The sequence below is a fragment of the Pristiophorus japonicus genome, chromosome 4, assembly GCF_044704955.1.
Source record: "Pristiophorus japonicus isolate sPriJap1 chromosome 4, sPriJap1.hap1, whole genome shotgun sequence".
Classification (NCBI taxonomy): domain Eukaryota; kingdom Metazoa; phylum Chordata; class Chondrichthyes; family Pristiophoridae; genus Pristiophorus; species Pristiophorus japonicus.
The window spans coordinates 176,027,640-176,050,979 of record NC_091980.1 but is presented as its reverse complement, the minus strand read 5'-3'; the positions used below and the strand labels follow the sequence as shown (position 1 = coordinate 176,050,979).

Here is a 23,340-nt window from a genome sequence, read left to right as displayed (position 1 = left end):
TGGCCTCCACCTTTCGTTCATAAGCCCCAACATCGATGGGCTTGTCTGAGTCTTCCTCTTCCTCATCGGACAAGTCCCCAAACGATGGAGTGCGACCCAGGGTGTCAGCAAGGCTGGAGCCTTCAATGTCCTCAATGCTGTCAGGATGTAGATCTCTATCATTCACATCAAGAGTCCCCTCTGGGCCTCACGACGGTGTTTCAGGAGGATTCTCTCCCTCGCCTCGGCTGTCATTTGGCCTCTCATCTGCAAGCACCAATGGGAGAAAGGCTGCCGTGAGGGGGAGGTGGGGGATTGACCCATAGAAGCTGCAACCTCCACACTTTCAGAAGGAAAGGCACAGTAGGTGCTGGCGCTTTAAGGGAGAGATAGCATTGAAGATCGGCCTCACTTACCCATGCTGCCCACATCGCCAGTACCGGAGACCATGGGGGCGGGGTGGGATGGGGGGTCTTATCTGCAAGCATAATTGGGAGAAGGGCTGCCGTGAGGGGGAGGTAGGGGATTGACGCACGGAGGCTGCAACTAGCAGACTTTCCGAGGGAAAGGCACAGTAGGCACTGGAGCATTCAGGGAGAGAGAGCATTAAAGGAGGGCCTTCACTTACCCACATCGGCATCGGCAGTACCCTGGCCCACAGGCACCTCGACCCTCTTCTCCAAAGGTGTGAGGATTTGAAGCTGGGCCTCGCCACCACCAGTCCTCCTTTGCTCAAGTTTGGCCTGCAAAACATAGAATGGTTGGTGAGTACCACTGTGAGTGCACAAATGTGTGTCCGTGACATGCAACTGTAACTGTGAGATGAAAGGGAGCCTCCATTGCGAGAACACACACATACAGGCCTCAACAGTGAAATGCTGCTTCAGTGACCATACAGTGAAGGTGGGAAATAAGAGAAGGATGAAGGAGAGGCTTTCAGATGGAAGCGCAGCAGTTGGTGGAACAGGTACTCACTTCCATCAAACAGGATGATGTCGTTCATCCTTTTCTGACATTGGGTTGCCATCCGATCATGGATGGAGGTCCCCGAGACCTCCACAGTGATCTCCCTCCAGGCATTGGTGAAAACTTCACGACTGGGTCTCCCTGCGACTGCGTACAGGATTCGTCTCCTTCCCTCGACAGCCTGCATTGGGGTCTCCAGCTCCGTGTTGGAGAATCGAGTTGCCCTCCTTGGTACAGCAGCACCAGCCTTGGCCTTCACGGCATGGCCTTCCCTCCTCAAGGCCCAGCTGCAAACCGGGGCCTTTAAGAAGGCCAGGGTACAGTCGGCTCGTTAGCTGGAAATCACCAGAGGGTGAATTTCCCCGTGGTAATTACGCTCCAATCAGCCCACCCACACCGCTGCAAAGTCCTGATTCCCGCCGCTCAGTACCACTGGCCATCATTCTTTTCAGAAAATTGGGGAAAATCGATCCGATGCCCGCCGCAACCATAACGGCGATAATGGAGGCAAAAAGATGGTATGTGTGCCTGAATTTCAGCCCCACAGTCAGTAACACATTATGCTGGGGGAGGGGTGACTGAGTGACAGTGTGAGGGAGCTGGATTAACATCAGTAGGGATACAGTCAGTAACACAGGGTGCTGGGGGAGGGGTTACTGAGTGACAGTGTGAGGGAGCTGGATTAACATCAGTAGAGATACAGTCAGTAACACAGGGTGCTGGGGGAGGGGTGACTGAGTGACAGTGTGAGGGAGCTGGATTAACATCAGTAGGGATACAGTCAGTAACACAGGGTGCTGGGGGAGGGGTTACTGAGTGACAATGTGAGGGAGCTGGATTAACATCAGTAGAGATACAGTCAGTAACACAGGGTGCTGGGGGAGGGGTTACTGAGTGACAATGTGAGGGAGCTGGATTAACATCAGTAGAGATACAGTCAGTAACACAGGGTGCTGGGGGAGGGGTTACTGAGTGACAATGTGAGGGAGCTGGATTAACATCAGTAGAGATACAGTCAGTAACACAGGGTGCTGGGGGAGGGGTTACTGAGTGACAATGTGAGGGAGCTGGATTAACATCAGTAGAGATACAGTCAGTAATACAGGGTGCTAGGGGAGGGGTTACTGAGTGACAGTGTGAGGGGGTGTATTAATATCAGTCGAGATACAGTCAGTAACACAGTCTTGTGATTGGGATGCTGCCATTTGTCCCAGTGGAGTTCCTGTTTATTCCTTATTTTTGTGTAATTACTGTCACTCTATGACTTAAAGTCTGCCATTTATCACCAGGTGCATGATGATTTACAACACTAATTAAATCATTAACACCAGTGAGGTAACCTGACTAAAATCATCCAACATTTTTCCAAACAGCTTTTTATCTGCAGTAAAAAAAAATTCCATACTGCATAAATGGTTGAATTAGGTTTTAATATCACCCTTGTGTGAAAGAATTGTTTACTCACAGATCTGTCACATCATCTGCTAATTATTGGTGCAGTAAGCTATGGATCTATTGGGATTCTTTAACAGTCATTAGAATACAATCATGAAGCTTCAAAGTAGTGAATTATTTCAGGCCAGCTATACTTCTTTTTTATTGCATATTTTCTTAAAGGTGTTGTGACAAACTGCACAGTGTTCAATCGCTTTGAGGACATAGAGGAAGCTACCTTCTGTATCAATGCATCAAAGCAATGATATCCTTCAGGAAAAGGTGCTGCAAATAAGCGTGAGGTCAGCAAGAAGGTAAAGAAAGCACTTGCATTTCTATAGCGTCTTTTACGACCTCAAGATATCGCACAGCGCTCTGCAGTCACTTAAATACTCTTGAAGTGACTTCTTCTTAGGCAGTCCCCCGGAGTCGAGGGTGACTTGCTTCCACACTAACATGAGTTCTATGGTGACAGATGAGACCAGTGCGGGATCTATAGTCTCCGTCACAGATGGGGTTGACGGTGGTTGGAGGGACGGGTGGATGGGGTGCTTGATTTGTCATATATGTTATGTTTTCGGTACAACCTCACAAATGCACAAGCTTTAAGATGGCTGATAATTTCAGGAAGCAGTCAGGTGACCTAACCTGTTTTTTCTTGTAAACAGCAATGGCTGCAATGCCACAGTAGTCCACAGGGTGGAGCTATATATATTACACTTCTCCCTCCTTAATGAAGAAGTAATTATAACAAACAATCATCATAAGTAACTTGCATGGTTATACATAAAGGATATGGACTTATTTTGCCATATTTACAAATCAAGCTTAACCACTAGGTTTCTGTTTCGAAGAGGATACCTTCGCTCTCGAACATAACCTTCCAAACATGGTGTCGAACTTAGACTCATTCGAGGCTGGTCCTGAGGAAAGTTTTCCTCCAAGGGATGCCCTTGATTTACATTTGAACTCTCTATAACTTCAGACTCTTTGTCTGCCTGACTCGCACTCAGACTTTAAATTCTGACTTTCTCTTGGACTTGTTTCCAGTACATTTGCTGTAGGATTTGCTACTGGTAATCTACTTGTAACAAGACTATCTGATGAGTCAGAAATAGTCGAATCATTCCAACTTTCAACTCTTTCAATGTCTGGAGGTAAAATATGATCAATGTGAACAAACCTAACCTGTCCATGATCAAACATCTTGACCAAATATGTGCGAGGACCACATATCTTCACCAGTCTTCCTGGTAATCACTTTAACCATTTATGGTGATGATTCTTCATTCTCACCTTCTGATTTAATTTCACACTTCTCTCTTTTACTCTATCTCTATCATGATTCTCTTTCTGTCTTAATTGTTTCTCTTTTATGGACTGTGCCAAGTTTGTTTTTAACAACAAAAATCTGGTTCGTGGCTGTCGTTTGAGAAACAACTCTGCTAGTGAGGAGTATTATGATACATAATTAGAAAATTAGTCAATTTGTGGTCCAATGACAACTGTTGTTTCTTTGGATTTGGATCCAACATCTGTTTGATGAGGGCACATTTTACAATTTGTACTGTGTGCTCTGCTGCACCATTTGAAGCAGGGTGATATGATGGAACCTTGGTATGTTTCACACCATTTTTGTTCGTGAATTCTTCTGAACAAAATTGTGGTCCATTATCAGAAACAATTTTTTCTGGGAGGCCAAATAAAGAAAATAATCTTCGCAAAATGTCGAATGTTTTACTTCTTGTTATTTTCCGCATTGGAAACACCTCAAAACACTTTGAATGGCTATCAATCACAACGAACAATTGTTGTCCTTCTAGCTCAGCAAAATCGATATGTAACCTTTGCCACACCCTGGGAGGCCATTTCCATGGCTGTAATGGTACTGATGATGGTTGCTTGCTTACCGATTGACATGTCGTATACTGACTGATGATGTACTCTATATCTTTATCTAGACCTGGCCATCATAGGTAACTGTGTGCAAAACTCTTGGTCAAGCAAATTCCCGGGTGCTGATTATGAAGATCTCCTAATAATTTGGACCTGAATTTATTTGGTATAACCACTCTTGCACCCCACATGATACAATCTTTATCGACTGATAATTAATTCCTACGAATGAAGAATTGATGAATATCTTTGTCTGTTACCTGGTTTGGCCAGCCATTTGTGATGTAATCATACACCTTTGACATAACTGGGTCACGTTTGGATGCTCTACCAATCCCTTTAGCTGTGACTGGCAGTTCATCAATGTATGAAAAATAGAACACTTCTTCCCTATCGGGTGGAACTTGTGATGGGGAAGGCAATCTAGACATAGCATCAGCATTATTGTGATCAGCTGATCGTCTGTATTCAATATTATATGTATATGCTGACAAAATCAAAGCCCATCTCTGCATTCGGGCTGCAGCTAATATTGGAACTGGGGACTTTGGATGGAGGATTGTTGTCAAGGGTTTATGGTCCATAACGATGGTAAACTTATGAGCATACAAATATTTGTGGAACTTCTTGACCCCAAAAATGAATGCCAAAACTTCCCTTTCGATTTGCACATAATTACATTCACTGGCACTGAGAGTGCATGAAGAAAAAGCAATTAGTCTCTCCTCTCCACTATCTAGCACATGAGAGATCAAGATCCACGGCGCGGCCCTGGGAACGTAGACCATTTCCCATATCTCGGGAGTCTCTTATCAACAAAGGCAGAGGCTTCACATGCTAGCTTGATCTCCTTAGCTATGTCATAGTGAAATAACATGGTGCTCTCTACCAATTAGCTTTTACACTCCTTGAATGCTGTGTCGCATTCTTCTGACCACTTCCAATGGACCTGTTTTTTCAATAGTTCATTCAATGGATGTAACACTGTAGCCAAATTTGGTGGGTCCCATAATAGTTCAAAAGACCCAAAAATCGAAGTTCAGTGACATTCTTGGGCGTTGGTGCATTTCTGATTGCATCCAGCTTTTCTTTGGTTGGATGTAAACCATCTTTGTCTACTCTGTACCCTAAGTACTCCACTGAGTTTTGAAATAACTCACACTTGCGAGCAGTCACTCATACTCTGTGCTTCTCTAGCTGTTTGAGGACTTCATTCAATATGTTATTATGAATTTGCCTGTTTGCTGCTGAAATTAGTATGTCATCTAACTAACATACTATCCCTTCAATACCTTGCAAACTCTGATTCATCACCCCTTGGAATATGGCAGGGCTGGAAGACACTTCAAATGGTAGCCTCATCATCATCATCATAGGCAGTCCCTCGGAATCGAGGAGGACTTGCTTCCACACCCAAAGTGAGTTCTTTGATGGCTGAACAGTCCGATCCGAGAGCTACAGACCCTGTTGCAGATGGGACAGACATTCGTCGGGGGAAGGGGTCGGTGGGGCTGGTTTGCCGCGTGCTCCTTCCACTGCCTGCGCCTGGCTTCTTCATGCTCCTCGCGTCGAGCCTCAAAGAGCTCAACGCCCTCCCGGATGGACTTTCTCCACCTCAGGCGGTCTGCGGCCAGGGTCTCCCAGGTGCCAGTGGTGATGTCGCACTTTACCAGGGCGGCTTTGATGGTGTCCTTATAACGTTTCCGCTGTTCTCCTTTGGCTCGTTTCCCATGAAGGAGCTCCACATAAAGCATTTGCTTAGGGAGTCTCGTATCTGGCATGCATATGTCCTCCCCAGGGAAGCTGACCGAGTGTGGTCAGTGCTTCAATACTGGGGATGTTAGCCTGGTCGAGGACACAGGATCTTACGGAGACATCGTTGGTGATATATCTCCAGTGACTTGAGGTGCCTTCTGTACATCGTCCATGCCTCAGACCCATACAGGAGGGTGGGTATTACTACAGGCCTGTAAACCATGTGTTTGGTGGTAGATTTGAGGGCCTGGTCTTCAAACACTCTTTTCCGCAGGCAGCCGAAGGCTGCGCTGATGCACTGGAGGCGATGCTGAATCTCCGCATCAATGTCTGCCTTTGTTGATAAGAGGTTCCTGAGATATAGGAAATGGTCCAGGGCCGCGCCGAGGATCTTGATGATTGGAGACCTATTAAATTGATACAGGCCTAGATGAGTATTTATAGTCAAGCATGATTTGGACTCTTCATCTAGTTCAAGTTGTAAGGAGGCATTTGTAAAATCCAACTTTGAGAAGATCTGACCACCTGTCAGTGTTGTGAACAAATCTTCTACATTTGGTAATGTATTCGGGATATTACCCTCTGGAACCTGGTTTGCGGTTACTTTATAATCACCACACAATCTTACCTTACCATCTGACTTAGGTACAACAACAATGGGTGTAGCCCAATTACATATATCTATCTTAGAGATAATGTTCTCAGTCTCTAGTCTTTTGAGTTCTTGCTCAACTTTCTCCTTGAGTGCATATGGTATGGGACATGGCTTGCAGTAAACCGATCTAGTGTCCTTCTGAACCCCGACACTTGCCTTGAAGCCTTGGATTGGACTGCCTGTTTCACAGAACATCTTTGGATACTTCTTGATGGCATCATCCTTTGATGCAAATCTTGTTTCAACATGAAAAATCTCATTCCAATCCAGCTTCAGTGATCCCAACCAATTTCTTCCTAGTAAGGCTTGTCACCTGCCACTACTAAGAGAGGCAAGCTCTGAAATTGATCCTTGTATTTCACTTGTACGGTGATACGGTCGACCACAGGAATGTTCTCTCCCGAGTAGCCTCGCAGCTCTAGCTTAGATTTCTTCAACGGGAAACCACGCAATTTGTCGAGGTATAGCGATTCCGGTACTACACTCATAAATGCACCAGTGTCGATTTCCATGGGTATCTTGATTCCTGCAACATCTACATGGATGATGATACTTTTCGAATTGCTGTGAGTTACCCTCATGCTCCTGGTGATGTGTAGCTCTAAAACCTCCTCATCCTGTTGTTTTTCTTCCATGCTATGTAGTCTCTGGGGATTTCTACTTATAGCTTTGAAAGTTGGTTTACTCTTCAGTCGACATGCCTTCGCAAGATGCCCAGTTTTCCTGCAGAAGAAACACTCTGCCTTCACATATGGACAACTTTGAGGAATATGTTGTCCCAGGCACCGATAGCACAACTTCAATGCTCTGTTACCTTGGCCAGTTACTAGGCCTTGGGGCCCAACTGCCTTTTACTTTTAACCTGCAGGTGATTCACCTCGGTTGTCTGACGACTGGAAATGGTACAAAATTTTCAGGAATATTGGTCGGCCATGTTCATTTACATAGTTGTCTGACAAGCTAAATCAAAATTCAAGTTAGGAGTTGTCAATAACTTTCTTCTGATCGCATCATTTTTCATCCCACAAACAAAGCAGTCACGCAATGCTCGGTCCTGAAAGTTTCCGAAATTAAGTGAATAGATAGCTTCTTTAATGCTACAATGTGCTCACTGATACTTTCATCAATGAATTGATCTCTTATTCTGAAACGATAACTTTCAGCAATTTCCAGGCGCTCAGGACTGTAGAGCTGAATCTGCTTAAGTGATGTGTACTTTGGCTTGACAGGCACAAGCACATTTTTCAGGGTTTCATACACCTCGGGCCCTGCTTTAGTTAAGAAAATAGCCCGTTTTCTTTCCAACACCACCTGGTTATGGTTTTCATCATCGGATACTATGATGATACTATTTGTAGTGAAAAACATTTCTAGCCGCTCCACATACGCTCTGAAACGTTCATGGTCGGGTTGAAACTCCCCCAAGCACCCTATTATTCCCATGGGCGCAGCCATCTGGACTCTGGCAGTTCAGCCAAATGCGCTTGTAACTTACCTTGGATTTTTAGCTGTTAATCAAAACAGAGAAGCTCTCAAAGGCTCTCTGTCAGATGGCTAAATCATCCACCAACAAAAATTTCAGCTAGGTTATCCAATTATCCTATCCTTCATCACCAATGTTATGTTTTCTATACGACCTCGCAAACACACAGGCTCTAAGATGGTTGATAACCTCAGGAAGCAGTCAGATGACCTGACCTGTTTATTCTTGTAAACATTAATGGCTGCAATGCTACAGTAATCCACTGAGTGGAGCTATATATATTCCGCTGTTTGTACTTGGCTTCCGCGTGCTCCCGGTGAAGAGACTCGAAGTTTTCAGTGCCTTCTCGGATGCTCCTCCTCCACTTTGACCGGTCTTGGGCCAGGGATTCCCAAGAATCAGTGTGGATGTTGCATTTTTTCAAGGAGGCTTTGAGTGCAACCTTGAAGCGTTTTCTCTGCCCTCCTGGGGCCTCACCTGCTGTGACGTAGCTCGGAGTAGAGTGCTTGTTTCGGGAGTCTAGCATCGGTCATGCGGACAATGTAGCCCGTACATCGGAGCTGATTGAGCATGGTCAATGCCTCGATGCTAGGGATGCCTGAGGGAGAACGCTGACATTGGTGCAATGAATTTGCAGGATTTTGCGGAGGTGTCTACTGTACATAGTTCATGTCTCTGAAGCAGATAGGAGGGCGGGTGACACTAGTGCTCTGTAGACCATGAGCTTGGTGCTGGTTTTGAAGTCCTGGTCTTCAAACACTCTTTTCCACCGGTGGCCGAAGGCTGCACTGACACACTGAAGGCAGTGTTGGACTTTGTCATCAATGGCTGCTCTTGCTGATAGTAGGCTCCCAAGATATGGGAAGTGGTCCACAATGTCCAAGGTTTTATCGTGGATCTTGATGGGAGCAGTACTGTGTGACGGGGTAGGTTGGTAGAGGACCTTTGTCTTACTAATGTTTAATGTGAGGCCCAAACTCTCGTACACGTCAGTGAAGGTGTCAACGATGGTTTGGAGTTCGGACTCCAAGTATGCACAAACACAAGCGTCATTTGCATACTGTAATTCAATGACAGAGGTTAGAGCAACCCTGGATCTGGATTGGAGGCGTCGGAGGTTGAACAATTTCTTGCTTGTCCTATAGATTAGCTCCAATCCAGCGGGGAGCTTGTTAAGGGTGAGTTGAAGCATTGCAGCAAGGAAGATTGAGAAGAGCGTTGGTGCGATGACACAGCCCTGCTTGATAAGCTGCACTTGTATTGAGTCTGTGGTGGATCCATTACAGAATCATGGCTTGCATGTCATTGTGAGGCAGGCGGAGGACGGTGACGGATTTTTGAGGACAGCTGAATTTGAGAAGGACACTCCATAATCCCATGTGTGTAGTCACTGTTTAATGGCAGTCCAATTCCGCACAGCAAGGCCCCACAAACACAATGTGATAATCATCCAGTGCGCCAGCGCAGCCTTCAGCTGCCTGAGGAAGAGAGTGTTCGAAGATCAGGCCCTCAAATCTGGCACCAAGCTAATGGCCTTCAAGGCTGTAGTGATACCCATCCTCCTGTATGTCTCAGAAACATGGACCATGTATAGTAGACACCTCAAATCGCTGGAGAAATACCACCTACGATGCCTCCGCAAGATCCTGCAAATCCCCTGGGAGGACAGACGCACCAATGTTAGCGTCCTCGATCAGGCTAACATCCCCAGCATCGAAGCACTGACCTTACTCGGCCAGCTCCGATGGGCGGGCCACATTGTTCACATACCTGACACAAGACTCCCAAAGCAAGCGCTCTACTTGGAACTCCTACACGGCAAACGAGCCCCAGGTGGGCAGAGGAAACATTTCAAGGACACCCTCAAAGCCTCCTTGATAAAGTCCCTACTGACACCTGGGAGTCCCAGGCCAAAGACCGCCCTAAATGGAGGAAGAGCATGTGGGAGGGCACTGAGCACCTCGAGTCTCGTCGCCGAGAACATGCAGAAACCAAGCGCAGGCAGCGGAAGGAGCATGCGGCGAACCAGACTCCCCACCCACCGTCTGTCCCACCTGTGACAGAGACTGTAATTCCTGTATTGGACTGTAGAATCACCTGAGAACTCACTTTTAGAGTGGAAGCAAGTCTTCCTCGATTTCGAGGGACTGCCTATGATGATGATGATGTTTTAGTAATGTTGGTTGAGGAATAAGTGTTGGACTGAACTCTCCTGTTCATCTTCAAAATAGAGCCTTGGGATATTTTAGGTCTACCTGAAAGGGCAGACGGTTTAATGTCTCATCCGAAATATGGCACCTCCAGCAGTGCCGCACTCCCTCAGTACTGCACTGTGAGCGTCAGCCTAGATTTTTGTGCTCATTCTATGGAGTGGGGCTCAAACCCATGGCCTTCTATCTCAGAGGTGAGAGTGCTGCCCACTGAGCCACAGCTCTCACAGGGCACCGGAGGAATAGCGAGGTAGATTTATCTCAGCCCATAACGTTCTCGGAGGTCTGCTCCCTCAGCACTAGAGCAACACAAAGTGATACTGGTAGACCCATCGTTTCAGCCTGTTCTTGCCCCACAGAACATATTTCTTCCTATCTCAACTCTAGTTTTTCTCCCCTAATCCACTCTCTTCCCACCTACATCAGCGACTCCTCCGACGCCCTCCGTCACTTTAACAGTTTCCAGTTTCCTGGCCCCAACCGTCTCCTTTTCACCGTGGAGGTCCAATCCCTCTACACTTCCATCCCCCACCAGATGGCCTGAGCACGCTGCGCTTCTTCCTCGAGCAGAGGCCCAACCAGTCCCCATCCACCATCACCCTCCTCCACCTGGCTGAACTTGTTCTCACATTGAACAACTTCTCCTTTAACTCCACTCACTTCCTCCAAATTAATGGTGTTGCTATGGGAACCCGCATGGGTCCTAGCTATGTCTGCCTTTTTGTGGGATATGTGGAACATTCTTTGTTCCAGATATACTCAGGCCCCCTCACTCACCCCTTTTTCTGCTACATTAATGACTGTATCGATGCCGTTTCCTGCTCTCGCCCTGAACTAGAAAATGTAATTCACTTTGCATCCAATTTCCACCCTTCCCTCACCTTCACATCGTCCATCTCTGACTCTTCCCTTCCCTTCCTCGACTTCTCCATCTCCATTTCTCGGGGTAGGCTTTCGACCAGTATCCATAGCTACCTAGACTACACTTCCTCCCACCCTGTATCCTGTAAGGACTCCATTCCATTCTTCCAGTATCTCCATCTCTGTCACATCTGCTCTGACGACCCACCTTTCACACTAGTGCCTCTTACATGTCTTCCTTTTTCCTCAAACAAAGGATTCCCCTCGCCGTGGTTAACATGGCCCTCGACTGTGTCTGTTCTATTTCCTGGACCTCTGCTCTCACCCCTTCCCCTCCCTCTCAGAACCACGACAGGGTTCCCCTTGACCTCACCTTTCACTCCTCCAGCCTCCACGTTCAACGGATCATCCTCAGCCATTTCCGCCACCTCCAGCGTGATCCCACCACCAATCACATCTTCCCCTCCCCTCCCCTCTCAGCATTCCGAAGGGACCGCTCCCTCTGCGACACCCTGGTCCATTCCTCAGTCACCCTCAGCACCCCCTCCCCTTCCCACTGCACCTTCCCGTGCAAGCACAGGAGATGCAACACCTGCCCTTTTACCTCCTCCCTTCCCATTATCCAAGGCCCCAAATACTCCTTCCAGGTGAAACAGCGATTTACTTGTACTTCTTCCAATTTAGTATACTGTATTCGTTGCTCACGACGCTCCTTCCAGCGGGTCCTGATTGCCCCCGTGTCCTTAATGAGTGTCTCCCCATTCTTGGCCAGCAGTGGGGTGGGGCCTTGGGTGCATGGGCTGTAGGTGGACTTGACTGCGGTGAAGAATCCTGGGCGATAGTGTGTTGGCAGCCTCTTTCACATCTCTCCAGATTTCTATTTACATTGACTTTAACCATTTTACACTATCATTCAAAGTCAAAACCTACCCTGTATTCTCTGGCTTATTAGTCCAGGCCTCTGAGTTACTGAAGCTACAAGAAAAAAGTCTAGAAGACACATAAATTGAATACCCCAGCCTCGCTGAATTTCTACAAGTGAAAGCTGGATTTGTTTCTGGCTCCGGCGGAGATCACCTCTCACAGAAGGTAGGTACTGCAAGGAATTTAATGGCCTGAGTGATCTCCTGGAAAAGTTTCGATTGCCTAGATGGGTCGGAGAGGAATTTCCCAGATTTTTTCCTCCCAAGTTGGCCTGTTTTTTAAAAAATTGTTTTTTTGCCTCTCCCAGGAGATCACAAGGTTTCGGGTGGGGTGGAGTGTATAAGTTGTGATGCACAAGGTATTGCAATTGTTTGGGACAGGCTTGATGGACCAAATGGTCTTTACCTGTCTGTCATTGTTCATATGTTTGTTCATATGTTCGTAGTGCCATCCGTTCAAGTGGAAATTGCAATATGCATTCATGAAGTCTGAAATGTAATAGTTTATCTCCCAGCACTGGATACAGTGATTGTAGAAAATAAAGAACCTTTGTACAGAAATTGGAGCTAAATTTGTGGGGGTCAATTTTCTTGGCCCTCCTCCTGGTCACACCCCTGGTACAGGCTCAGCCCTTGCTACGGCCTTATACGGAGATCCTGAATTAGGAAAAGCACTATGCATGCCCTCTGACCTTAGGGCATTGTGGCTGCTGTGGGAGATCAAGCACTGTGGCCTGAAAATGGAGGTTCGGTGAGGGGTGGAAGAAAGTCTCCCTGCCCCCGGGTCTGTTTTTTGGCTTGCTGCCTGCTGCCCTTGGTCCTTCCCCCACCCCCGCCTCCTGCGATCTGAGGCACAAGTACCATTGCCAGCCTCTTGGAGCACCACCTAGGCCACAAGTACAGCAAAATCAGGGTGGGACCGGCCAGGAGTGCCAATGTCCCACCTTATTATCATAGCACCACCAGACCTGCTTCAGTCCTTTGGGGAAGCCTCAGAAAACCTGGGTCAATGCAAAGGGGATGATGGCCCCGCATTACTCGACTCTCTCCCCTCCTCCCTCTCTTAAAAAAAAACTTGCATTTCTATAGCGCCTTTCATAACCTCAGGACGTCCCAAAGTACTTTACAGTCAATGAAGTACTTTTGAAGTGTAGTCATTGTTGTAATGTAGGAATCACAGCTGCCAATTTGAGCACAGAAAACTCCCACAAACAGCAATGAGATAATAACCAGATCATTTGGTTCATCCATGTTGGTTGAGGGATAAATATTGTCTGGACACCGGGAACAACTCCCCTGCACGTCTTCAAAATATTGCTGTGGGACCTTTTACGTCTACCTGAGACGGCAAACTGTTTAACATCTCATCCAAAAGATGGCACCTTCAACAGTGCTGCCTCAGTACTGTACTGGGAGTGTCAGCCTGGATATTGACCCGGATTTGCTGTCAGTGGCGAAGGAACGGCGCTTGACATTCCTTAAGCTTACAGATGCCTACAGACTTTCCATGGGGTTTTAGGCAGCAAATTACTGTTATCGGGAGTCTGATACAGAGTGGCGCCCTCTACAGGGGATCTGTGGCGTATGTGAGCAGGTCAAGCAACAGCATGTCTCTTCAACCAATCAGATTGAAGAATCCTCACTGAGCCTTGCAGAGTCCAAATCAGGAAGTATAAATTAGAATATTTAATTCAATGTAAAATCATGTACATAAAGCAAAATAAAGAGAGGGGTTTAAGAGAGAGAGATAAAAGAGACTAAAAGGAAAAGTAAATATTTTTTTTTAAATTCCCAACAATTTTTAAAGAATGAGACTCCACACTACACTTGAATGGATAAACCCTAACTTTTTTTTTGGGGATGTTTAGTGGGTATTCAACTTCACACCCTTCGTATAATTTCAATGCAGAGTCTCTCAGCGAGGTACTGTTAGAGTGAAGTTTGCGAAGGAGCAGAGCAGGGCAAATCCCGATTTCTGCATATAACTGCACATGTGCAGACACTGGAAGTTGCTGTCCGATTTACTCCAAAATAATGGTGAGCGCTGTTAGCCTTGCCGTTAATCTCAACGCAATATCTAGTCCTATGTGTTCAAGTCTCTGGAGTGGGACTTGAACCCATGACCTTCTCAGCGGCGAGAGACTGCAACTACTGAGCCACTGCTAATACAAGGATAATTGTAGCGCTCCTATTGCTGAGATTAGCTAATAACTTGGACCAGGAACAAGCTTCTTGATTCTGAATGGCTTAGCTACCTGGTATGTAAACTCTCATAGCCATCACATGAGCCTTGGGTGGAGCTCATTTCAAGTTGGCCATAAAATAACTCAGTGCAAGGTTTAGCCATCAGTAACCATCGACAAAATGCACTGCTGCAAATTATCAAGGCTTCTATGGCAGCACCTCCCAAACCCATGAACTCCACCACCTCGAAAGACAAAGGAGTGCAGTGTATGGGAACACCACCACCTCCAAGTTCTTCTCCAAGGCACTCACTACCCCAACTTGGACATATATCTCTGTTCATTCATCATCGCTGGAACTCCCTCGAATAGCATTGCATGAGCACCTTCACCACACGGACTGCGGCAGTGCAATAAGAAGGCTCCTCAAGGGCGACTAGGGATGGGAATTAGATGCTAGCCTTGCCAGCATCCCAAGAATGAATGAAAAAAGATCCACCCCAACGGGTCAACATTTTTTCCATTTGTGGAATAGTACAGAATTCCTGGTGCAAATGTCACTGTCCACCTATTTTGCATAGTCCGACTGTCACTTTATCATATATTCTTCACATAGTTCTGACGCAGTTTGAAAATGAATTTCCCTATTGCTTGTTCATTGAAAAGATAGGTTGGAACAGCGAAGTGTATAATTTGGGTTGTAACCAGCTAAAAGAGTGAGGTGTCAGTGTGGATATAGAGAAAAACACTGAAGCAATTTAAACATAATCTCCCCTCTGCCATTTGAAGTGACGAGGATTTTCGAGCACTGGTTATTAAGTTTTCCCAGCTGTACACTTCCACTTAAGGAAGGGAAGCGATTCTTCTGATCAGGCCTAGTTTCTCTGTTATGCTGCTCAGTGTGTGTAGTTATTAATCTATTCATTCTAATTGGGTCTTATTAACCCTGATTGAACACCACAGAATGTTAGCAGAGATCATCCAAATGTCTTCCTTGGCTTAGATCCAGAATCTCAAATTGTGCTTAAAACTTAGTTTTTCTCTCTCTAAATCCATTATTAATTGTAACCCGATAAATTGTGTCACTCCAGAGGACAGATTGCAGCAGCGAAAATTAATTAAATATTCGATTACTCCAGAGAATGGAGAATACTTTTGCAGTGTATGCACTCCCATGGTTTATGGTCATACATTGAGTCAGTGTAGTTTGTTGTTTGTGCTGTGATTCAGCTCAGTATAATTGTGTCCCGTGGATTCATCGCCATGTAAATGAGCCACTCCGCATTGAATCATACAACAGCAACAACAATAACCTGAATTTATATAGCACCTTTAACGTAGTAAAACGTTCCAAAGCACTTCACAGGAGCGTTATCAAAAGAAATTTGACACCGAACCATATAAGGTGATATTAGGGCAGGTGTCCAAAAACTTGGTTGAAGAGGTAGGTTTTAAGGAGCATCTTGAAGGAGGAAAGAGAGGCGGAGAGATTAGGGGGAAGAATTCCAGAGCTTGGGGGCTAGACAGCTGAAGGAGTGGCCTCTAATGGTGCAGTGATTAAAATTGAGGATGTGTTAGAGGGCAGAATTGAAGGAGCACAGATATATTGGAAGGTTTTGGGGCTGGAGGAGTTTACAGAGATAGGGAGGGGCGAGGCCATGGAGGGTTTTGAAAACAAGGATGAGAATTTTAAAATCGAGGCGTTTTTCAACCGGCAGCCTATTTAGGTCAGGGGTGATGGGTGAACGGGACTTGGTGCGAAGATACAGAACATTCGGCCCATCGTGCCTGTGCCAGCTCTTTGAAAGAGCTCATACAAAAGCAAAATACTGCAGATGCTGGAATCGGAAATAAAAACAGAAGAAGCTGGAAATACTCAGCAGGTCAGGCAGCATCTGTGGAGAGAGAAACAGATTCAGGTCTATGACCCTTCATCAGAACTGGAAAAAGTTAGCAGGTTTTTAAGTAAGTGTAAGGGCAGAGAAAGGGGGAAGAGAGGAAATAACAAAAGGAAAGAGCTATCCGATTAGTCCCACTCCCCCTGATCTTTCCCCATAGCTCTCAAAATGTTTCCTTTTCAAGTATATATCCAATTCCCTTTTGAAAGTTACCATTGAACCTGCTTCCACCGTCCTTTCAGGCAGTGCGTTCCAGATCATAATAACTCGCTACATTAAAAAAACCTCATCCCTCTCTGGTTCTTTTGCCAATAATCCTTAATCCTCTGGTTACCGATCCTGCTGGCCGTGGAAACACTTACTCCCTATCTATTCTACCAAAACCTCTCATCATTTTGAACACCTGTATTAAATCTCTCTTTAACCTTCTCTGCTCTAAGGAGAACAATGCCAGCTTCTCCAGTCTCTCCACATAACCGAAGCATTCTGCATCAAAAGTGTTTTCCTACTAACTCATTTACAAGTAATAATTACCTGCTTTCCACACCACAGACACAGCTGAAGTAAGCTATAATTTTAAAAAATGGATATGCTTATTTGTACTGCAAAAATAGCCACCATGCTCCAACCTTTGTCTATGATTGGTCCCCTTGGAGGATAAGCCACACCCTGAGGTTTCACTGGAATGAGTAACTGGAACCGCCCATCCCAAGGTCTCACTAACTTTGTAAATTGTAACTTGATCCATTTTGACTTCCTGAAGTGACAGAGGACGGAGCTCCTCAGAAGATAGCAAGGGCCAGCCAAAGTACCTTACCCTGGTCCAAGTGCATGCCTCCCCCCGCCGAAGTGCCTTACCCCAGTCCAAGTGCATCCTCCCGCCACCTCCCCCACCACCCCCCCCGCGCCCTCCCCCTCCATCCCACCATAGATGGGGCATTGTGTATGGATTGTTAACAGGTTTATTTGAGTATGAAGTGAATAGTGACAGTATCATGACTTCTGGATATCATCCACTCCAACGATGTCCCTTGTAGGGAGTTGGAAGAACATCGAAACATAGAAACATAAAAAATAGGTGCAGGAGTAGGCCATTTGGCTCTTCGAGCCTGCACCACCATTCAATATGATCATGGCTGATCATGCATTTCAGTACCCCATTCCTGCTTTCTCTCCATACCCCTTGATCCCTTTAGCCGTAAGGGCCGCATCTAACTCCATTTTGAATAGATCTAACGAACTGGCGCCAACAACTTTCTGTGGTAGAGAATTCCACATGCTCACAACTCTCTGAGTAAAGAAGTTTCTCCTCATCTCGGTCCTAAATGGCTTACCCCTTATCCTTAGACTGTGACCCCTGGTTCTGGACTTCCCCAACATCGGGAACATTCTTCCTGCATCTAACGTGTCCAATCCCGTCAGAATTTTATATGTTTCTATGAGATCCTCTCTCATTCTTCTAAATTCCATTGAATACAAGCCTAGTCGATCCAGTCTTTCTTCATATGTCAGTGCTGTCATCCCGGGAATCAGTCTGGTGAACCTTCGCTACACTCCCTCAATAGCAAGAATGTCCTTCCTCAGATTAGGAGACCAAAACTGCACACAATATTCAAGATGTGGCCTTACCAAGGCCCTGTACAACTGTAGTAAGACCTCTCTGCTCCTATATTCAAATCCTTTCGCTATGAAGGCCAACATGCCATTTGCCTTCTTCACCGCCTACTGCACCCGTATGCCAACCTTCAATGACTGATGTACCATGACACCCAGGTCTCGTTGCACCTCCCCCTTTACCAATCTGTCACCATTCAGATAATAATCAGTCCTCCCGTTTTTACCACCAAAGTGGATAATCTCAAATCTATCCACATTATACCGCATCTGCCATGTATTTGCCCACTCACCTAACCTGTCCAAGGCCCCTGCAGCCTCTTAGCATCCTCCTCACCGCTCACACTGCCACCCAGCTTAGTGTCATCTGCAAATTTGGAGATAACGTGATCAGTTTTCCCTGAGTTCCCTCTCTCCCCTCCGATTCCTCCCCCACCCGTGTTTCTCTCTCTCTCTCTCACTATCCCCCCAGCCTCTCTCTCTCCCAGCCTCTCTTGCCCCCCAGTCTCTCTCTCTCTCTCTCTTTCCACAGTCTCTCTCTCTCTCTTTCCCCAGTCTCTCTCTCTCTCTTTCCCCAGTCTCTCTCTTTTTCGGCCCCCCGCCGCTTCTCTTAGCCCCAGGCCTGCCGGGGGGAAGAGAGTTGGTGGGGGTGAAGAGGGGAGAGGGGAGAGGGGAGAGGGAAGAGGGGAGAGGGGCCAGGGCCTGAGCAGGTGAAGAGAATCAAAGCCTCGGGTCCTGCTTCTTGGCACCATGTGGAGGGAATGATTCAGGCCGGGGGGAGGGGGGGGGGAGCGGGGTGGAGCTTGACAGGGGCGGGGCTTGACAAATGCATGTCTGTCAAAAAAAGTGCAGTACAAATAGTTGCACTGAAAAAAAATGTAGCTATTCAGCAGTGACAAAAGCTGCAAACTGGGAAATAGTTAGGGCGGCGCCATATTGATGTTTCATCACATGCACTCCTTCGGCATCCACAGACAGCACATCAGTCTCCATCAAACCTTTACCCTGTGGTACCAGGGATCAGGGACTTCAGTTATGTGGAGAGACTAGAAAAAGTGGCAGTATTCTCCTTAGAGCATTGAAACATAGAAACATAAAAACATAGAAAATAGGTGCAGGAGTAGGCCATTCGGCCCTTCGAGCCTGCACCACCATTCAATAAGATTATGGCTGATCATTCCCTCAGTACCCCTTTCCTGCTTTCTCTCCATACCCCTTGATCCCTTTAGCTGTAAGGGCCATATCTAACTCCCACTTGAATATATCCAATGAACTGGCATCAACAACTCTCTGCAGCAGGGAATTCCACAGGTTAACAACTCTCTGAGTGAAGAAGTTTCTTCTCATCTCAGTCCTAAATGGCTTACCCCTTATCCTAAGACTATGTCCCCTGGTTCTGGACTTCCCCAACATCGGGAACATTCTTCTCGCATCTAACCTGTCTAGTCCCGTCAGAATCTTATACATTTCTATGAGATCCCCTCTCATCCTTCTAAACTCCAGTGAATAAAGGCCCAGTTGATCCAGTCTCTCCTCATATGACAGTCCAGCCATCCCTGGAATCAGTCTGATGAACCTTAGCTGCACTCCCTCAATAGCAAGAATGTCCTTCCTCAGATTAGGAGACCAAAACTGAACACAATATTCCAGGTGAGGCCTCACTAAGGCCCTGTGCAACTGCAGTAAGACCTCCCTGCTCCTGTATTCAAATCCCCTAGCTATAAAGGCCAACATACCATTTGCCTTCTTCACCGCCTGCTGTACCTGCATGCGCACTTTCAGTGACTGATGAACCATGACCCCCAGGTTTCGTTGCACCTCGCCTTTTCCTAATTTGCCGCCATTCAGATGGTTAATAGGAGACATAATAGGCATTCAAAATAATCACGAAGGCTTTTGATGACGGGCTGAATGAACTTCTTCCATGCTGTAACATTTTATGATTCTATGACAGGGTAGATAGGGAGAAACTGATAAGAGGTACTAAAGAGAAAATAAGGAGAAATTCTGGAGATGAAAGTGGGATTGGACCTGTTTTTATTTGTAGTTTTAAGACACACTGGTGTTGTTTTGAAACATTTGCAAAGAGGTGCTGCAAACTGGTGAGATATTGTGAATGATTTCACAGACTGGATAGCCAGGGCTTGCACAGTATATAGGGGGCAAAATTTCCCAGTGCCCCATTTAGGGGCAGTATCCCAGTCGGGGAGGGACTTCTGCACCCGGAATGGAGGTCTCGCCCCGGCCACAAAATTAGGGTGATCGCCCCTCACAGGAAGTGGAGTGCAATGTCGTGCGCACCACTTCCTGTTGGGACGGTATCCGGGGCGCTACGAGGTGGGATCGGCAATGTTACGCGGCGTAGCACTAACGCATTTCAACGCCCCCTCCACTTCAGTTAAAGGGGAGGGCCATTGCACACTCTGCAGGGCCTCTGAGGGCCTCCACTGGGGCCACCAGGGCGGCGTGGTGCTGAGGCTGCAGCCAGGCACTCAAACGGAGTAAGGAGCGGCCCGGACCATTCCAGGGAGACTGCAGGCGGGCTGACCGATGAATCAGCCAAAATGACAAAATGGCGCACGCGACGCAGCCCGGTTTGCGACCCGCGCTCTGCAGCATCGCGAGGTGTGAGATAATTTCCTCCATGGGGCAGAAACGGGTTGGTGTGGTTCGCTAATGGGTCGCTGCACATAGCGTTGATGTCATCGCTGGTTGCGTGGCGGACCGGGGCATGGCACTACTGTGCCAGCGCCTCCACTAACTCGCGGGCAACTTCACGGGAGCTGTTAACCACCTCCCCCCCTCACTCCCCTCCCCGGGATGAAAACAGGCTTGCACCCATTAGCAATGGGAGGAGTGCAGCAGGAGAATTTTTGCCCCCTGATGATCACAGTTTGGACATCTCTGGACTAAGGGATCTGTTTTTTGGAACATCATTATGGGGATTTCAGCAGTAACTGAGCACTTCTGTACTCAGTCACTGCCTATTCAATACAGTCACTGGAGAAATACCACCAACGATGTCTCCGCAAGATCCTACAAATCCCCTGGGAGGACAGAAGCACCACATTAGCGTCCTCGACCAGGCCAACGTCCCCAGCATTGAAGCACTGACCATACTTGATCAGCTCCGCTAGGCAGATTGTCCCTCAGCGACTATCTGTCCCACCTGTGACAGGAACTGTGGCTCTCGTATTGAACTGTTCAGCCACCTAAGGACTCATTTTAAGAGTGGAAGCAAGTCTTCCTCGATTCCGAGGGACTGCCTATGATGATGATGACAGTGCTTCTTAATGTACTGCCAGCACCCAATGGGAGGTTGCCTGGGGTGTGAGACTGCATACCAGAGTTAGTGATTGAGGCAGAGACCATGTCAGCTTTTAAGAATCGGTCAGATAGGTGGTTGAAGGAGAAGGAGCATAATGGGCAAAAGGGTTAGGGCAGGCACATGGGATTAGCACTGCTGCTCATGTGACGGATAATTACCAACATGGACTATGTAGTTTTATGAATGTGATTTCTGAGAATGTGATTCCATTAAAACACCATTAATTTACAGAGAAAATACAGGCATTCTCCTGCTTTCCGTTAAAAGAGGAATTCTAGCCCCAAACGTATATACAGATACAATTTTAAGTGAGCTCTGTTGTGATATAACTACAGGTGAAATTTGTACTGTCACCAAATAAAGGAGTGCTCATTTCTGTCCTGTATTTATTCTGTGGGCTTTCTCTGGAGTAATGCATTCAGTTCTGGGCTCCGCACCTCAGCAAGGATATATTGGTGTTGGAGGGGGTGCAACGCAGATTCACCAGAATGATAGCATGGGGCGTATAGAGTTAGATTATGAGGACAGGCTGCATAAACTCCCTTGAGGTCATCCAAAACTCAGCAGCCCGTGTCCTAACTCGCACCAAGTCCTGCTCACCCATCACCCCTGGGCTCTCTGACTACATTGGCTCCCGGCCAAGCAACGTCTAGATTTCAAAATTCTCATCCTTGTTTTCAAATCCCTCCATGGCCTCGCCCCTCCCTATCGCTGTAATCTCCTTCAGCCCCACAAGCCCCCGAGATATCTGCGCTCCTCTAATTATGCCCTCTTGAGCATCCCTGATTATAATTGCTTAACCATTGATGGCCGTGCCTTCTGTTGCCTAGGCCCTAAGCTCTGGAACTCCCTCCCTAAATTTCCCAGCCTCTCTACTTCTCTTTCTTCCTTTAAGACGCTCCTTAAAACCTACCTCTTTGACCAAGCTTTTGGTCACCTGCCCTAATTTCTCCTTATGTGGCTCGGTGTCAATTTTTTTGTCTTATAATACCCCTGTGAAGCACCTTGGGATGCTTTACTACGTTAAAGGCGCTATATAAATACAAGTTGTTGTTGAGTATGGAAGATTGAGGGTGATCTGATCAAGGTGTTTAAAGTGTTAAAAGAATTAGATAGGATAGATATTGAGAAACTATTTCCTCTAGTGAGGAAATCAAGAACGAGGGGACATAATCTTAAAGTAGAGCTCGGCTATTTTGGAGGGAAATCAGGAAGTAATTTTCACATAGAGGATGGTAGAAATCTGGAACTCGATCACCAAAAGATCATGGATGCTGGAACAATTGGAGCTTTCAAGACTGAGGTTGATAGATTTGTGTTAGATAAGGGTACCAAGGTTCAATCAACTAGAATCATAGAATAGTACAGCACAGAAGGAGAGCATTCGGCCCATCGAGTCTGCATCGACTCTTTCGAAGAGCAATCCAGTTAGTTCCATTCTCCCGCTCTTTCCCCATATCCCTGCAATTATTTTCTTCAAGTATTTATCCAATTCCCTTGGAAGGCTACTATTGAATCTGTATCCACTACCCTATCAGGCAGTGCATTCCAAAGCCTAACCACTCATTGCGTAAAAAACGTTTTTCCTCATGTTGCCTCTGGTTCATTTGCCAATCACCTTAAATCTGTGCCCTCTCAATTTTATCAACCCTTCAACCACTGGAAACAGTCTCTCCTTATTTACTCTATTTAAATCCTCCATGATTTTAAACAGTATCAAATCTCCTCCGAGCATTCTCTGTTCCATGGAGAACAACCCCAGCTTCTTTAGTCTATCCACATAACTGTATTCCCTCATCCCTGGAACCATTCTTGTAAATCTCTACAGTATCCTCTACAAAACCTTCATGTCCTTCCTAAAGTGTGGTGCCAGAATTGGACCCAATACTCCAGCTGAGGTCGAACTAGTGTTTTATATCAGTTTAGAACAACTTCCTGGCTTTTGTACTCTATATAGGGGCCGAAATTCAGCACCGCTGGAAACCTGGTGTTCCTCCCAACTTTTTGGGGTCATTATTGCCAAAAAATTTGGCGGTGGCCCGATCCATATTCAGCTCCAAAAATTGAAAAAATGGGTTCCAGCGCTAAGGAACCCTTCCAAAGTCCATTTTTCAGCAGTGTGGCCTAATTGGAGCGGAATTCCCGCGGAGAAATT

At 46.5% G+C, this 23,340-nt stretch overlaps 1 long non-coding RNA gene across 1 annotated transcript in view; it reads right to left on the bottom strand.

Annotated features, from left to right (window-relative positions):
• Positions 1 to 623: 623 nt before the first annotated feature.
• The window catches only part of LOC139262262 (uncharacterized), a 58,889-nt gene continuing 36,172 nt past the window's right edge, over positions 624 to 23,340 (bottom strand). The window contains exon 3 of the long non-coding RNA XR_011592933.1: positions 624 to 722. This is a non-coding gene — a long non-coding RNA (uncharacterized lncRNA). The remainder of the gene's footprint in view (positions 723 to 23,340) is intronic.